The sequence below is a fragment of the Mandrillus leucophaeus genome, unplaced genomic scaffold (genome assembly GCF_000951045.1).
Source record: "Mandrillus leucophaeus isolate KB7577 unplaced genomic scaffold, Mleu.le_1.0 Scaffold467, whole genome shotgun sequence".
NCBI classification, from domain to species: domain Eukaryota; kingdom Metazoa; phylum Chordata; class Mammalia; order Primates; family Cercopithecidae; genus Mandrillus; species Mandrillus leucophaeus.
Genome location: NW_012104998.1, coordinates 123,897 through 134,837, shown reverse-complemented (window position 1 = coordinate 134,837; position 10,941 = coordinate 123,897). Strand labels below are relative to the sequence as shown.

Below are 10,941 nucleotides of genomic sequence, written 5' to 3'. Positions count from 1 at the left end.
CCCTTCCCTTCCCTTCCCTTCCCTTTCTTTTCTTTTTTGAGACTGAGTCTCACTCTGTTGCCCAGGCTGCAGTGCAGTGGTGTATCTCCACTCACTGCAACCTCCACCTCCTGGGTTCAAGCAATTCTCCTCTCTCAGCCTCCCAAGTAGCTAGGACTACTGGTGCATGCCACCATGCCCAGCTAATTTTTGTATTTTTCATAGAGACAGGGTTTCACCATATTGATCAGGTTGGTCTTGAACTCCTACCTCAGGTGATCCATCCACCTCGGCCTCCCAAAGTGCTGGGATTACAAGCATAAGCCACCACACTGGCTCTAATGGGATTTTTAAATACCCAATTACTTAAGCCCAGAAACCTTAAAATGTTGAAATGAACAATTATTTTGGATTTAAACATTGAGTCAGTAAAATTTTATAAATAAATGATTAAAATAATGATTCAGATTTCATTACAGTTAAGTGTTAGAAAGGATCACAGAGAACATGTGTGCACGTGGGTGAAGATTAGAGGGTTCACAATAAGAATTACCCTCTCATATCTGGCCCCATCTGCCTGGTTCCCACCCTGCACCTTAATCACTGTTACCAGTTTTCTCTGAATCTTTCCAGAGTTTTCACATATACAGATAGGTATGAATGTATATTCCGCTCCTCTCTTTTTACATAAAAGATAGCATTATTTTACACTGAAAAAAACAGGCCAGGCGCGGTGGCTCATGCCTGTAATCCCAGCACTTGGGGAGGCCGAGGTGGGCAAATCACGAGGTCAGGAGATCAAGACCATCCTGGCTAACACGGTGAAAACCTGTCTCTACTAAAAATACAAAAAAAATTAGCTGGGCGTGGTGGCGTGTATCTGTAGTCTCAGCTACTCAGGAGAATCGCTTGAACACGGGAGGCCGTGGTTGCAGTGAGCTGAGATCGTGCCACTGCACTCCAGCCTGGGAGACAGAGCGAAACTTCGTCTCAAAAAAACAAAAAAACCCAAAACAACAACAACAAAAAAACTTTATATATTCTGAATATTTTTTCATATCAGTATATAGAGCTTTCTTATTGTTTTTGTATTTTATTGAAGATCTGCAAAATATCCCATTTAATAAATGTAGCATAATGTGTTTAGTTAATTTACTATTAATGGACATTTAGATTGTTTTCCAGTCTTTTACTAACACATTGTTTCAGCGGATAATAACCTATGCAAGTATATCTATAGGATAAATTCCCAGGAGTGGATTTACTTAGTCAAAGGACTTATACATTTATAATTTGGATAGATATTGCAAATTTCCCTCCATAAGTGTTTTATTAATTTATTCTTCCACCAGCAATGTAGGAGAGTGCCTGTTTCCCCACAGCATTGCCGACAGTGTGCATTTTCAAACTGAAGAGCTGAGAAATAATTATGTCAGTGTAGTTCTGATTTGCAATTCTCTTATTAGGAGTGAGGATAGGTATCCTTTTCTGTGTCCAGAAAAATGTTTTTATTTTATGTAAGCTGTTCCCACTTTTAGCTCATTTTACTGTTGAATTGGGTTGATAGTCTTTTTCCTATTTCTACTTATAGGTGCTCCTTCTAGATAGGGGAGATTTGCCTTTTGTCTGTGCAAAGAATTATAAACATTTCCCTCCAATTTATAATTGTCTTGCAATATCACATAAAGTATTTTTTGCCATATTGAATTAAAAAATATTTTTATGTAGTTAAATTTATCAATATTTTCTTTAGTGACTTCTGGATTTCAATTCATAGTAAAAACGGGGCCTTCCCTACTCCAAGGTTATAAAGGAATTCTCCTTTCTTTTAGTAGTTTTGTCTTTTCTTAAGTTTTATTTATAACTGATACATAATAATTGTACATATTTATGGGGTACAGTGTGATGTTTCAATGCATGTATACATTGCATAATAATCAAATCAGGGTAATTTGCATATGTATTACTTTAAACATTTGTCATTTCTTTGTGATGATAACATTCAAAAACCTCTTCTTCTTCTAGTAGTTTTGTAGTTCTTTTTTTCCTTTCCTTCCTTCTTTCCTTCTTTTTCTTTTCTCTCTCTCTCTTTCCCCTATTTGGGATATTCCTAGTGTATGGTATGAGGTAGGGATAATATTTTAGGAAATCAGCTTGTTTCTATCCATGTGTTTTCTTTCTATACTTCCCCCATTTGAAGTAAATAGCTGGTTCAAGGTCTCTATAGAACAGAAGGCAGAGATATTATGCAAGATTTTCTGGTTTCTGTTTCCAAAAACTTAAGCCCCTGGGAAGATTTAGAGAGTTTGTAGAAAAGAAAAAAGGGAGAAGGAGATTTTCAGGTATAGGTAGAGTGCCCTAGGGAAGTAGGGCAAGGAAGTGGGGTTGGTAGAAAGTGAGGCTTTCCCCCACTACCTCTCTCCAACACCCACACACAGACACACACAGACGCACACACACACACACACACACAGATACATACCCGCACCCAAACACCACATGAAAAATATCCCCCTCAATAGGAGGAAAACAAGAGATAAGTCTGTAAGTTCTTGATATGGTTTGGATTTGTGTCCCTGCCCAAATCTCATGTCAAATTGTAATTCCCAGTGTTGGAGGAGGGGCCTTCTGGGAGGTGATTGGATCATGGGGGCAGATTTCCCCTTGCTGTTCTCATGATAGTGAGTGAATTTTCATGAGATCTGGTTGTTTAAAAATGTATGGCACCTCCCCCACCCCCCTTCCTCCTTCTTTGGCCATATAAGACATGCCTGCTTCCCCTTCGTCCTCTGCTGTGATTGTAAGTTTCCTGAGGCCTCTTAGCCATGCTTCCTGTACAGCCTGTGGAACTGTGAGTCAATTAAACCTCTTCTTTTTTTTTGAGACGGAGTCTCACTCTGTCACCCAGGCTGGAGTGCAGTGGCGTGATCTCAGCTCACTGCAACCTCTGCCTCCTAGGTTCAAGCGATTCTCCTGCCTCAGCCTCCAGAGTAGCTAGGATTATAGGCATGTGCCACCATGCCAGGCTATTTTTTGTATTTTTAGTAGAGACGGGGTTTCACCATGTTGGCCAGGCTGATCTCAAATTCCTGGCCTCAGGTGATCTGCCTGCCTCAGCTTCCCAAAGTGCTGAGATTACAGGTATGAGCCACCATGCCCAGCCAATTCTTTTCTTTATAAATTACCCAGTCTCAGGTAGTTCTTCAGAGCAATGCGAGAACAAACAAATACAATTCTAGAGCATCAACGTCCCAGTTTTGGCTTCTTGGCAGCACCTAGAGAGGAGCAGGATCTGTTGCCTCTAGGCGTATGGAATTTAGTCAGTTTCAAAAAAAGATTCCCAAGTCCAAAATATGCTGATGAAGTAGAAGGAACTACTGATCCTGAAGGTGCTGTTTAGACAAGACAATGGAAGACTCAGGGATAAACTGTGTACAGAAGTGATTGACTGCTAGAACCAGCACACCCCAATTTGCCCCAAGCCAAAATGCAAAAGATCAGAATCTTAACCTAACTCAGAAGAGGTAGGTGAAGGACTTTAAAAACTAACCTTATTTTTTTCCCACTAGCCCAGGAGAATAGGGGAAATTCATTTTTACATAAAGTGATATTCTTATATACCTGACCATACCCACTACATATTGTCTTAGTCTGTTCTGGCTGTTATAACAAAAATACCATAAACTAGGTGGCTTATAAACAACTCATTTATTTCCCACAGTTCTGGAGGCTGAGAAGTCCAAGATCAAGGCACCAGCAGATTTGGTGTCTGGTGTAACTGCCAAGTGAGTTCATTGTGCCTTGCTGCTCATATAGAGCTGATTTATCAAGGCAGGGGAATTGCAATAGAGAAAGAGTTTAATACATGTAGAGCCAGCTAAACAGGAGACCAGAGTTTTATTATTACTCAAATCAGCCTCCTTGAAAATTCAGAGGCTATGGTTTTTCAAGGACAGTTTGGGAGGCAGGGGACTAGGGAATGGGTGCTGCTGATTGGATCGAGATCACTCATAGGGGTATGGAAAACAGTCCTCATGTGCTGAGTCCACCCCTGGGTAGGGGCCACAGCAAAGTTGCTGGTCCAGGTGGAGTCATCTGGTAGTCAGAAATGCAAAAATCTGAGAAGACATTGAAAAGGCCAATTTTAGTTTCTACAATTGTGATGTTATTTACAGCAGCAATTGGGGAAGTTGCAAATTTTCCTGAAAATGCTATGTCTCCAGAAAAATGGCTGGTAATCATTGAACTATGATTACATCTTAGCAGAATTTAGGCCCCTCTCATCCTCTGTACTTGGTGGCTTAGCATTAGTTTTACAAAGGTGGTTTAGTTTGGGGAGGGGCTGTTATCACTTAAACTATAAACTAAATTTTTACCAGCGTTAGGTTGGCCCATGCCTAGGAATGACCAAGGGCAGTTTAGAGGTTAAAGGCAAGATGGAGTTCGTTAGGGCAGGTCTCTTTCACTGTCATCATTTTCTCACTGCTATAATTTTTGCAAAGCCAGTTTCACTGGTGGGGGTCTGCTTTCTGGTTTATAGGTGGTACCTTCTAGCTATGCCCTCACATAATGGAAGGGAAGAACTCTTGTTTTTGTAGCCCCTCATAAGAGCACTAATCCCATTCATGAGGACAGAGTGGCTTACCATCACCTTGGGGGTAGGATTTCAACATATGAATTTTGGCAGGCCACAAACATTCAAACCATAGCATATATAGTATGGTCTATAATTTAGGTATGTACTGTTTGTGATTAAACTACTACCTTACTACTCACTAAAGCTGCCAACACTGAAAGTAAAAGATTAGAGAATTCCACTTTTGAGACATCATGAACTTAGTTCCAGCCTTGTGGGACCTCATATGCCAATGTGTCCTTGAATGCTACTAGACCACAGGTTTGTGTTTGTTTTTTATTTTTGGCAGGGGCAGGTGGGTGGTGAAGGAAAGATCAGGTGTACAGAACTGAATTAATCAGAATCACTTCTTAGCACAGAATTATGATTCTGTGTAATGTTGCTCTCCTGTTTGATTTTGTTATTTTTCCCTTCATTCTCCGTCTCATTCCCATTCTCTTCAAAGGTATTCAATCTAGAGGCTTTTCCCATGCTCACCCATAAAGCCTTGGAACAGCCCAACTGTCACTTAAAAAACCATCCGCTGTTGACTAATATAGATGTTTGTGGAACAAGAAACAGGAGTATAACAAGAAAGTTACAAAAGAGTATAATGGGAGTTAGATAATTTTCTGGTGGACTTTCTTCGCCTATAAAAATGAAGTTAATAATAACATGCTTTATATCTAACATAAGAATATACAGTAAAGAAAAAAATTATTTTGCTCCAGGCATAGTGGCCCATGCCTGTAATCCCAACACTTTGGGAAGATGAGGTGGGAGGATCGCTTAAGGCCAGGAGTTTGTGACCAGCCTGGTCAACACAGTGAGACCCTATCTCTAAAAAAAAAAAAATTTTTAAAATTAGCCAGGCAGAGTGGCTTATGCCTGTAGTCCCAGCTACTTGGGAGGCTGAGGCAGTCGGGGGAGGGAGGGCGGTGGGTGGGGCACAGGGGGATCACTTGAGTCTAGGAGTTCGAGAGTGCAGTGAGCTACGATGGCACCAAGAAGAAAGTGGTTGATCCATTTTCTAAGGAAGATTGGTATGATGTGAAAGCACTGCCTTTGTTCAATATATGAAACATTGGAAAGATGCTGGTCACCAGGACTCAAGGAACAAAAATTGCATCTGATGGCCTCAAGGGTCATGTATTTGAAGTGAGTCTTGCTGATCTGCAGAATGATGAAGGTGCATTGAGAAAATGTAAGCTGATTGCTGATGATGTTCAGGCAAAACCTGCCTGACTGACTTCTGTGGCATGGATTTCACCTGTGACAAAATGTGTTCCATGGTCAAAAAATGACAGACCATGATTGAAGCTCATGCTGATGTCAAGGCTACTGATGGTTATTTGCTTCAGCTATTCTGTATTGGTTATACTAAAAAATGCAACCAATACAGATACAGATATTCACCACCAACAGGTTTGCCAGATCTAGAAGATGATGGAAATCATGACCCAAGAGGTGCAGACAAAGGACTTAAAAGAAGTGGTCAATAAATTGATTCCAGACAGCATTGGAAAAGACATACAAAATGGTTGCCAATCTATTTATCCTTTCCATGATGTCTTCATTAGAAAAGTAAAAATGCTGGCCAGGTGCAGTGGCTCACACCTATAATCCCAGCACTTTGGGAGGCTGAGGCGGGTGGATCACGAGGTCAGATCGAGACAATCCTGGCCAACATGGTGAAACCCCGTCTCTACTAAAAATACAAAAATTACCTTGGCATGATGGCATGCACCTGTAAGAATCACTTGAACCCGGGAGGCAGAGGTTGCAATGAGCTGAGATCACACCACTGCTCCAGCCTGGCAACAGAGTGAGACTGTGTCTCAAAAAAAAAAAAAAAAAAAAAAAAAAGTGCTAAAGAAGCCCACGTTTGATTTGGGAAAACTCACAGAGCTTCATGGTGAAGGCAGTAGTTCTGAGAAAGCTACTGGACATGAGACAGGTGCCAAAGTTGAATGAGCTGATGGACGTGAACTCACTGGTCCTAGAATCTGTTTAAAGTTCAGATTTTAATAGTGGCAAATAAAAAGTTCTATTTGTGGAGAAAAGAAAAATGATTTTATAATGTTTATTATTTTAAAGGGAAAAGTTCTATAAGTATTATATCATGTTTAAATATAGAATAAGCTGAAAAAAGCAGCAGAAATCTTTGCATATTAATAGAAAAATCTCAGCAGTCTTTATTTATTGGCAAGACAGCTACTCTAAAGTTGTGAGGGTAACTTACTGACCTGAAAAAACACATTTTAAACCAATGTGAGATGTGGCTAATTGACTAATCAAAGTAGGAAAGACCCAGATGACTTTTTAGAATAATTCAGATCAGAGTGGATATTGACAGGGCAGATGGTGAATGGCATTGAAAGGCAATGCCTTAATTTATTTACACTTTGTTTTCTAGTTTCTGTAATTTTAATTAAAGTGAGTAGAAATAAAATTTTGTCTAAGCATTTTTTCTTCCCAATATGAAAGGTGTTGACACATCATATCATTGAGTTGGAAAGATAAAGAGAAGGGAAAGGATTAGAATTTGGTGTGAATTAACATATCACAGGGCTCTTGTGTCTGTAAAAGGTGAGGAAACAAACACATGTGTTAATGTAACTCCAACTGCAAAGGAAGGCTGTCAAGGCATGTGGGTTTGCTTGGCCAAAAGCTGTTGATTCCAAAAATGTAATTTCATTTGTTGGATTTTATTGTAATTAACACAGGGAGTTGCACTAGCTCAGAACTCTTATCTTTATTATCTTGGGAGAAGAATTATGAAATGTGTGCACTTACAAAATAGAATTCATATTTTGCAGAGGGCTATAATGCTAATGGGTCTTAGGAACCTTCTGGGATTATGAATTCAAGTTTACAATTAGGGTTTCTGCTTTGCAATCTCAAGTGTGGTTTACCTGGAACAGTTGGCATTTTATCTTAAATGGTATTTGATAGAACTTGGGAGCTCTTCAGAGCAGGAACTTCGATTTTTGTTGTTGTTGTTACCTATTGCAAAGCACTAAATTCACTGCTGGAGAAAACTAGCAGTCACTTTTTATGTGTACATCTAATTGTTCTTTACAATCACGTAGAGATCATCGCTAACATTTAACAATTCAAAAAGGCATAAAGTTTACCTCATTAATGTGTGTAGAGGATTCACTATTTTAATAATTAAGCAAAATCTTTGATATTTTTATGAAGATAAGGTAGACAGGATAAACAACAGGAAAACTATGGATTTCTTTAAATAGTGGATAGGGACAATTCATTCCCTCAGATATTTGTAATAAAATCTTAGAACCAGAAAATATCTACCTGGGAATACTAACGCTCAAACTTTAGCATGAGATTTATCTGCAGGTCTGAGCTCAGCTAACAACTTTTATACTGTCAAAGCAGAGACTGCCCTTTCAAACCTCTCATTTGGAAACTAATTAGCAGAATGATAAAAAGGCAAGATCAACTCTTGTCTTCCTTGTTGGGGATATAAAAAAAAACAGTAGTTCTAATTAGCAATAATTAAAATTTAATTAAGAAGCTCTTTGCAATCCTCCTCCCTGCTTCCTGAACTAGTGCTTGCCAGCTCTTGGTTGTGGAGCTGTTTTTATTCCCGTGGTGCTGAATCATGGCTTAATCACAAAGCCTTAGATCTCAGCTTATCCAGCCCTGAGCACTCATCATCACAGCCTTCCAAGAGTAACAAATATATATTCTAGATTTTTTAACCCAAGCCATTACTTTTTTCAGTTTTATAATCATGAATTGTGACTTTTACTTTTTAAGCAGCTGATTATAGATGCCATTGCTTTTTATTTTTAAACTTATCTTTATATTTGTTCCCCTAGTTCTACCCCTTGTTGCAACAAGAGGATAGGAGACCTCCAAGAATATTAAATATCTGAACCCAAATTTCTACTTCTATGCTTTAAAGTAAAGCAGGTAATTAGCTTAAGTATAAAAAACTAAAACATTGGTAAAATCCCAGATTTTAAAAATAAAAGTATTTCATTATTTAAAAATAAAAGTACATTGTAGATGAGGGTTAAGGAAAATAAATACAGTATTTGATGATCCTTACAAAGTGTATATGATATTCTAAGTATTAATTTCAGTTTAGGATGTTTCAAATTGTAAAAGGAATCCCACTTAATTGTGCATTTTAATGTGGTTACAATGGTGAATTTTATATCGTACGAATTTTATCTCAATAGAAAAAGGAACTCAAACTCTGACTTTGTCCTAGTTTTGGGTATAAGGATTAATCATAGTTTACAGAGAGAAAAAAGCTCCAAGATTTGATAGTTCATTATGAGCAAAAGAAAAAGGAAATAATCAAGAACAGAGGGAAATTAGTTTTTTTAAAAGCCACTGAACTAAGAAATACAACCCTGGTTCTTTAATTATTAAGGGAAGGGCTCTGAATTTGCTCCATTATCTTAATTATGTTTCTGGAGCAAACATTATTTCAATGTGATAAAAGATGACATGACACTAAAGGTAAAGCCTGAGCAGATGTTACATGAGTAACAAGCCAATAGGCCCACATTCTGGTAATTTCTTCCCCACTAGACATGTTCTCATTAATCTGTGATTAATAGGATTCGAGTATAGTAAATGATGATGATCTATTGTCTGTCTTTGTCGAGCACCATGGAGGGAGTAATTTGTCAGCTCAGCTTTTGTGTGACTATTTAATAGCAAAGAGGGAGAGAGAAAAGACGCTAATCTTCTAATTGGCATCTGTAGAGAAGGTCTAGGAGAATACTGCCTCTATGGAAATAGCCAGTATAATTCCTATGCCTAAGGAAAGCAAATGTGGACTCTATGTATCTTTTATGTAATTAGTCATGCCTTCTATTGAACAAAAGGTGGCGATGGGGATAAAGAAAAAACGGCAATAAAATAGTCTTAAGAGATCATAAGGTAACATTTATTAACTTAGATATGAGGCTTTTTCAACTATAGTGACCTGCCAAAAAAGTGGGCAAAAGAAAAAAAATAACTTTTTGGTTAAAAAATAGTTGCTCAGATGAACCAAAATAACAATGTATAAAATAAAAAGCCAGCATCATCATCAGTACCACCACTAGCAATACAGAATCCCTGATGTTATGATGGTAAAAAATTTAATACATCAATAAATCAATAAGTAAATTCAAAACAGATGTTTTGAATGAAAATAATTTGATGATTAGTCCTGTCAAGTCTACTGTAAAAACTTCTTTAAATGGCTATACCTTGGTGAGAATGATGTATGAAATTGCCCTTTCTCTTTTTCTCCCTCTCTCTTTGTATCTTTAACAATTTTTGGCTGTGCATGGTGGCTCACACCCGCAATCCCAACATTTTGGGAAGCCGAGGCAGGTAGACTGCTTGAACTCAGGAATTCAAGAGCAGCCTGGGCAACATGGTGAAACCCCATCTCTACAAAAATTACAAAAAAATTAGCCAGGTGTTGTGGTGTGCACCTGTAGCCCCAGCTACTCAAGAGGCTGAGGTGGGAGGATCACCTGAGCCTGGGGGATTGAGGCTGCAGTGAGCTGTGATCATGCCACAGGGCTCCTGCCTGGGTGACAAAAAACAAACAAACAAAAAAAGCTCATCTCAAAAATTTTTTTTTCTTCTGCACACTTTTCTATATTTTAGGTTTTAGGTACTTTACTGGTTGGTGGAAATGAAAAGTACAAAGTCTCACTGGGAGAAGATACTTGCAATGCATACAACCAACAAATAATTCGTATATGCACAGTATATAGAAAAAGACTACTGATCAACCTTAGAGAGAAATTGGTGAAGAATAAAAATAGGCAGTTGACAGAAGAGGAAATCCAATAGGGGCAATGAACATATGAATAGATGTTCAATATAACTAATAATCATGACAATTTAAGTCAAAAGAATAAGATGTCATCCTCACCTGTCAGATTAGCCAAAATTTTAAAAATGGACTAGATCACACGGGGACTTAAATATGAGTGGGAGTAAAAATCAGACAACCATTTTAGAATGCAATTTGTCAATATCAGGTAATTCATTTTCGATTTGTCAATATGTATAGCAATTCTACTTCTTGAACAATACCCCGAAGAAACCCTTGCACATGTACACAGAGATATCTAGAAGAATATTCATTACAGCATTGTTTATAATAGTGAAAAATGAAAACTACCTACATATTCACCAGTGATGTGTTCATACTATAGAAGCTATATAGCAGTTTGAATGAATACATGAATGATTATTATCAACATGGAGAAGCCTTAAAACTCAGAATAAGTGAAGAAAATGTAGCAAATTTAAGAATACTTAGGGTATGCCACTACTAAAATAGTTTTAAAGCAATG

The 10,941-nt window shown here is 38.1% G+C and overlaps 1 pseudogene; it reads left to right on the top strand.

Annotated features, from left to right (window-relative positions):
* Positions 1-6,622, top strand: part of LOC105550173 — an 8,463-nt pseudogene extending 1,841 nt beyond the window's left edge.
* The last annotated feature ends 4,319 nt before the right edge of the window (positions 6,623-10,941 follow it).